At 40.9% G+C, this 7,230-nt stretch overlaps 1 non-coding gene across 1 annotated transcript; it reads right to left on the bottom strand.

Annotated features, from left to right (window-relative positions):
• Positions 1 to 7,157: 7,157 nt before the first annotated feature.
• On the bottom strand, positions 7,158 to 7,230 carry TRNAK-UUU (transfer RNA lysine (anticodon UUU)). Its single transcript has one exon. It is a non-coding gene; the product is annotated as a tRNA-Lys (tRNA).

Raw genomic sequence — 7,230 nt, 5'->3', positions numbered from 1 at the left:
CAGGACAGCCCAGTGCATTTCTAGTCCATCCCCTGAACCTCTAGGACACAACTACAGTTGACTTTCTTATAGCCTTTTTTCCCACTAGGAACTGGACCTGTGCCCCTTGCAGCCACTTCCAAAGCTGGTCTGGTGGGCTGAAACCACTGGACCTTACTAATTATAAGGAAAGTGCAAAGTAAAAACACATTGAAATAATACCCCCTTTACCAAAATGGATTAAGATAAAAGAACTGAAAATATCAAGTGTTGCTGATGATATGGAACAACTGAAAATTTCATACATTGCTGATGACACTGTCAACTGGCACATCCATACTTGTACATTATTTAGAAATATTGCCTAGAACAAAACATATTTATAACCTATAACCCTGAAACTCCACAGCTGCATTTAGACCCAAGAAAAATGAATGCTTATTGCCCTTGAAAGATATGTACGAAAATGTTCATAGCAGCATTAGTTTTATATGACGACATAGTGGATAAGTGCTGTGACTGTTAACCAAGAGGTCGGCAGTTCTAGTCTGCCAGGCGCTCCTTGGAAACTCTATGGGGCAGTTCTACTCTGTCCTATAGGGTCTCTATGAGTTAGAATCAACTCGATGGCAGTGGGTTTGGTTGTTTTTTTTTTTTTTTTTTTGGTATGTACATCAACAGCAAAACAAATGAAAAAATTGTGGTGTACAGTATTAGTACAGTGAAATATGACAGCAATAAAAAAACTACTGCTATTAGACACAAGATGGATGTATCTATACTGCTATTAGACACAAGATGGATGTATCTAATAAAAATTACCTTGAATGATCCTATACTCAGATGAACACATGTTGTATGATTCCATTTATAGTTTTTCAAAACAGGAAAATGGTGGTAGAGGTCTGAAGATTGGAATTGATTGGGATAGATACAAGGAGCTTCTGAGAGCTGAACATTTCTTTACCTTGGTCTGGATGTTGGTTATATGAGATACACATGTAGTAACTCATCAAGCTGAATAATTAAGTTATATGCATTTTACTCTTTGTGAGCTAAGCCTCAGTTTAAACAAAAAGAAGACAGATTTTCTTGGCTATCTTCTCACTTTCAGTACATCCTGTCTCTTCATTAATGCTGCTCATATTGTGGTCTGCAGATAGGTGCTTTCTAAGAACTGTGTTTCATGGTCTGTGAGCATTAGACTCTTTTGTATCAATTAGACTGTGACAGGATATTGGACGCCTCCTATTAAATAAAGTAGAAACAATTTCAGGAATTGGGTGAGTGGAATGTGGTGCTGGCCACTTAATGGTCAAGCAGTAGAACGTGTTGCCACTTACGATATTGTAAGATTGGTTAGATGCCTATAATCCAAGAGAATACACAAATCTGAGGAAGTATTATTTACTTTTGTAATTTGTCATTTTAAAATGATATTAATCTTAATCAAGCCTACTTTGTATATTTACAATTTACCATTATTAGCTAAAATAAAACAAATAATAATAATAAGTTGTCTTTCGGTTGATTCTGATGAATGGTGACTCCACCTGTACAAGAGTACAATTGTGCTTCATAGGATTTTCAATGGCTGATTTTTTTCAGATGTAGAGAGCCCAACATTTCTTCCCAGGGCTTCTGGGTGGATTCTAACATTCAACTTTTTGGTTATCAGCCCAACGTGTTAACCATTTGCACCACCCAGGGGCTCTGTTAGCTAAACAGAGAAGTCAAATTTATTTGTAACCCTAATTTGCATGTGTGTTAAGGAGGCTAGAGAAGCCAGAAGACAAGTAGTGTAGTGTATGTGCCAGAGTGCTGTGGTCTGAAAACAGGCCGAGGCATGACAGAAAATAAAGAAAAAAAAAATTTTTTTTTTTTTCTTTGGAGAACAGAAAATAAAGAAGAAACACTCTGTTGGGTGATAGCTTGTCTTTTAGAATTGGCCTCTCTGGAAGGAATGAGAAATTTGCAGCAGCTGAAGACCATCTGCAAAGTGAATTTTAATAAAAGCCCTCCATGTGTCCTCACAGGTTCTCAAACCAGTTTCCAATGAGCAAAGAGTCGAGGCTTTCTGCCTTAACATTTCGGTGAGACCATCGATTCGGATGTAAATTTTTAAAGTATTTCCTGCAAAAATATTTTAGATTCTTTTACAATTTCTTTCTCCCCAGTGTGAGGTTCAAGCCTTCTCAATTCGAAAAAAAAATTCATCTTCCTTCCATTTCTCCCTGCTCTGCAGTTGACCTGAACGAGCCCGGGCCTATGCTGGGAAGATATTACACTGTGTGTATAGGGGAGGGAAGAAATTATCAAGTGACATGGAAAATGAAGATACCAACTACATGTGAATCTCAATACGGAGATTAAAATGGGCACGCATGGGACTAGAAGTGTGCTGAAGTATTGTGAAAACTTCATTCTGGAGTGCACAGCTGAACGAGAGAGGCAAGAGGTGGGGTAGGGTGAAAGGAAGGAAGAGAAGGAGAAAAAGGAGAGAGAGGAAGAGGGCAAGGAAAAGAGAAGCAGGCTTGTCCCAGAAGAGAAATCTGTTCATTTTGCCCAAGACTTCCTTGCCTTTGAGAGTGATTCACTGTTCTTTCCTTCCTGGGGTAGACAGGCTGAGCACTGTGGAGGGCTCATGTGAGGCTGAAATTTCTTTTTCATTTTGAGTTTTTATTTATTTATTTTTTATTGTACTTTAGATGAAGGCTTACAAAACAAACTAGTTTATCATTAAACAGTTAGTACGCATATTGTTTTATGACATTGGCTAATGACCCCAAGACATGTCAACATTCTTCCTTCTCGCCCTTGGTTTCCCTATTACCTTCCTATCGCCTCCTGCCTTCTAGTCCTTGTCCTTGGGCTGGTGTGCCCATTCGGTCTAGTTTTGTCTTATGGGCATATCTAATCTTTGGCTGAACCTCAGGGTTGACTTCATTACTGAGCTAAAAGGGTGTCCAGGGGCCATAATCTTGGGGTTTCTCCAGGTGAGGATGAATTTTTGTTTGCAATTCAGACATCGTTGGTATTGGTGGCTTCAGTGGTAGCTGCAGGGATTTCCCAATTTCCACCCATGGAGTGGTAGGAGTGGTATTGAGAGTAGAAGAAGTACAGGCAGGCAGCTTTTAGATTAAGCACCACTGTGACTGGGGAAGTTCACTAGGTTTTGCTTAAATGCAAATAATAATAATTTTTAAAAAGTTCCCAGTTCTTTGCTCTGCATATTTATACCTCTTAAAAGAAGCCTATTAAAACCCAGCTGTCTTGGTTATCTATTGCTGCTGTAACAGAAATACCACAAGTGGATGGCTTTAACAAAGAGAAATGAATTTTCTCACAGTCTAATAGGCTACAAGTCCAGATGTAGGACATCAACTACAGAGAAACTCTTTCTCTGTCTTTCGGCTCTAGGGGAAGGAACTTGTCATCAATATTTTCTTTGTCTGGGAGTTTCTCAGTGCAGGAACCTCAGGTCCAAAGTATGCACTCTGCCCCCAGCTCTGCTTTCTTGGTGGTATGAAGTCCCCCATCTCTGCTCTTTTCTCTCTTTTATATCTCAGAAGAAATTGTCTTAAAGCACAATGTAATCTTGCAGATTTCATCAATACAACTGCCGCTAATCCCATCCCATTAGCATCATGCTGATAGGATTTACAACACTTAGAAAAATCACCCCAGGTGACAAGATGGTAGACAATAAATTGATACACATATTTTTGGGGGACACAATTCAATTCATGACACCAACTTTTTTCTGAAGAAATTCTATGTGGCCCCTCTACTCTTTACATCCTGCTTTTAGCTTAGAAAGAGGGAGCTGTGACCACAAAAAGTCAGAGACTCTGTACAGTTGGTAATAACTACATAAGCATCAATTTTTAGCATGGGTGCAGAGGCTATGTAGTTTAGTCCTTCCCAAGTCAACTAGGTAACCTCAAAATTGGCTTAGGCATGGCCTGTGACAGACAGATAGAAGGTGCATAGTTACAGCTTTTGGAGAGAAGAGAAAAGGGGGCGATGCATTATAAAAGACCTCCAGGTCACTTGGCCTCTCACCTCTTCTGCTGCAACTGATCCCCAATTCCTACAGAGAAAGGAGACTTCTCCTTGACTCCAAGCCTTCCTCTGCAAGGTCTCTGTACAAGATTTTCTCCTAGTTTAGGTCAAAAAACAAAAAGTCTTTTAGTTCATATTCTGGATTGTATGATCAAATCCAAATGGATATATATATTGAAGTTGTCAAGGATTTCATTTTACTTGAATCCACAATCAACACCCATGGAAGCAGCAGTCAAGAAATCAAAAGATCCATCGCATTGGGCAAATTGGCTGCAAGAGATCTCTTTAAAGTGCTGAAAAGCAAAGATGTCACCTTGAAGACTAAGGTGAGGCTGGCCCAAGCCATGGCGATTGCAATCGCATTATATGCATGTGAAAGCTGGACAATGAATAAAGAAGACCGAAGAAGAATTGACCCCTTTGAATTGTGGTGTTGGCAAAGAATATTGCATGTACCATGGACTGCCAAAAGAACAAACAAATCTGTCTTGGCTTTAAGTATGTCATTTCTTTGCCTTCTTGCCTACATGGTTTCTGCTGAGTAAAAATCAGAGCTTATTCTTATTGACTCTCATTTGTAGGTGACTTTTCGTATATCCCTAGCTGCTCTTAAAATTCTCTGTTTTTCCTTTGGCTTTGGCAAGCTTGATTATGTCTCAGCGACTTCCTTTTAGGATCTACCTTGTATGGGGTTCAATGAGCACCTTGGATGGATATCTTCTCATCTTTCACAATATCAGGGAAGTTTACTGCCAACACATCTTCAACAATTCTCTCTGTATTTTCTGTTATCCACCTCTGTTCTGGTACTCAGATCACTTGTAGGTTATTTCTCTTGATAGAGTCCCACATAATTCTAAGGATTTCTTCTTGTAATTCTTTTATCTGATTTTACCTCAAATATGTCAGTGTCAAGTGCTTTGTCTTCCAATCTCAATAATTCTGACGTCCGTTTCCTCAGTTCTGCTCCTTTGACTTTCTACTGAATTGTCTAATTCTGAAATTTTATTGTTAATCCTTTGAATTTCTGTTTGCTGTCTCTCTGTGAACTCTTGCAGTCTATTAAATTTGTCATTATGCACTTCTCTAATCTTCTTAAGTTCCTCTAATGCTCTGTCTGTGCCTTCCTTGTCTTGTTCTGCATTTTGCCTGATCTCCTTCCTGATCTCTTGAGAAGTTCTCTATATTAATCTTATGTATTCTGCCTTTGATAATTCCAGGAATTTCCCTTCCTCTGGAAGATTTCTTGATTCTTTATTTTGGGAGCTTTGCTAAAGCTGTCATGGTCTGCCTTTTTATGTGATTTGATATTCACTGTTGTCTCTGAGCCATCAATAAAGTTATTGTATTTATTTATTTTATGTTTACTTACTGTGTCCTAGCTTCTTGTTTTATTTCATTTTGATAATTGCCCAAATAAGTTGCTCAGGTGAACTGGTTTGATTATTGATGCCTTTGAAGCTCTAATGTCCTCTCACCAGTTGGTTGGAGCTGTTACTAGGTATATGAATCCAGGAGTCAGTTCACTTGTATGGATTCAGCTCAGGCATCCAGGTAGTCGGTCACCAAGTGTGTGGAGCAGGCTCTCACCTACAGTCTTAGATGAGCAGGTATGATTGGTGTAGGCACAAGTATCTGTTTGCAATAGGGAGTGATGCCCTGAGCAAGGCAGGGGACTGATAACAACCCCTGAGTGCCTGTGAGTAAAATGTGTCCCTGGTTCCCAGAGTGCCTGGGTGGGCATTTTTTATCCAGCCTGCAGTGTGTGTGGCTTGAGCAAGCTTTGCAGCCAGACTATGGGCTCACAATGCTGTTGGCTGTAAGACTGAGAGACACCACTTGGCCTTAGATCCCTGTCAAGGGTGGCTAGGTCACATAGGTGAAGCCACCAGTCCTCAGGCCCGTGATGTGGTTAGGTGAGGACCGTGCTTAATAGGCAGAGCAATGTCAGAAGTCACGAACCTGACTCTTCACCATATAGCTGAAACAGTTGACATTAGTCTTCAGGTATATACCCTGTTAAACTGTGCTAATGAGGGCCTACACTGTTGAAATGGTCCCACACAGGTCCATGCAGGTTTGAAAGTCCATGGACCACTTATGCCTGTGCTTAGGCAGAAGAACTGTTTCTGCCCTGAGTTCCCAGTTTACAGGAGCTGGCAGATTATTTTTCCCCCTTGTTTGTTAATTTGTTCCTTCTCCCAGGCTGGGAGGATGGCGCAGGGCTCAAGGCATGTCCTACTTCCAGCCCAGGGAAAGCAGCTATCACTGAATCCTGCTTAGGACCCAGTGCAGAGTGGGGAGGGATCAGTTAAATGGGAGAGAGTTTTTTCCAAAAGGGTGTTTTTTTGGCCCCTGGGTTAGATTAGATGCAATCCTTATCTTTTGCTAAGAGCATCACTTTTCACTGATTCTGTAAGCATGAGTGAACTCTCCATCAATCAGTCTCTTCCAATGTGGAAAACATGTCCTGAACACCTCTGCTTGCCTCACCAAGCTTGTGCCAGCAGATCTGGCCTGAGGGGTGCTGGTTCCCACCAGGTCAGGTCTGGCAACTCCTCACTGCTTCTGAACAATCTCTCCCTCCCCCTGCCACTTGGTCCAATTCCTCAACTTTTCCTTCGATATTCAGGGCTCGTAGATTGTCATATATAATTTATTCACTTGTTTTTTTAGGTCTTTGTTATAAGAGGGACCACCAGAAGCATATGACTATTCCACCATCTTGGCCCTGGCTCTGAAGTTTGTTTTTAGAAACTTTCATCTCATTTGGAAGAACTGGGCTGCCTCAACTTTTTCTGACCCCTTGTGGGCAGTGTAGAACTCCTCCATAGTGTTTTCTAGGCTTTCACCATTCAGAAGCAGATTACCAGGCCTGTCTTCTGAGGAACCTCTTGGTGCGTTCAGACCCCCAACCTTTTGGCTATTAATTAAGCACTTAACCCTTTGTCCTTTCTCTGTTCTCCCTGCTCTATTCTGACTCTTGTTGAGCAAAGAGCAGGAAGAGATGAGTCAAGAAGCCTATAGTAAATGTCTGGAAGAGTTCCTCTAAGGGGCAGTGGAATGTCAATAGGCTTCTAAGGGAAATAACTAGGGTAAAAAGAGAATAACGCCTGAACAAGGACTTGAACCCTGGACCCTCAGATTAAAAGTCTGATGCTCTACCAACTGAGCTACCCAGGC

This window comes from Loxodonta africana, chromosome 1 (assembly GCF_030014295.1).
Source record: "Loxodonta africana isolate mLoxAfr1 chromosome 1, mLoxAfr1.hap2, whole genome shotgun sequence".
In the NCBI taxonomy this organism is placed as follows: Eukaryota; Metazoa; Chordata; class Mammalia; order Proboscidea; family Elephantidae; genus Loxodonta; species Loxodonta africana.
This window is presented reverse-complemented; position numbering and strand designations above follow the sequence as displayed.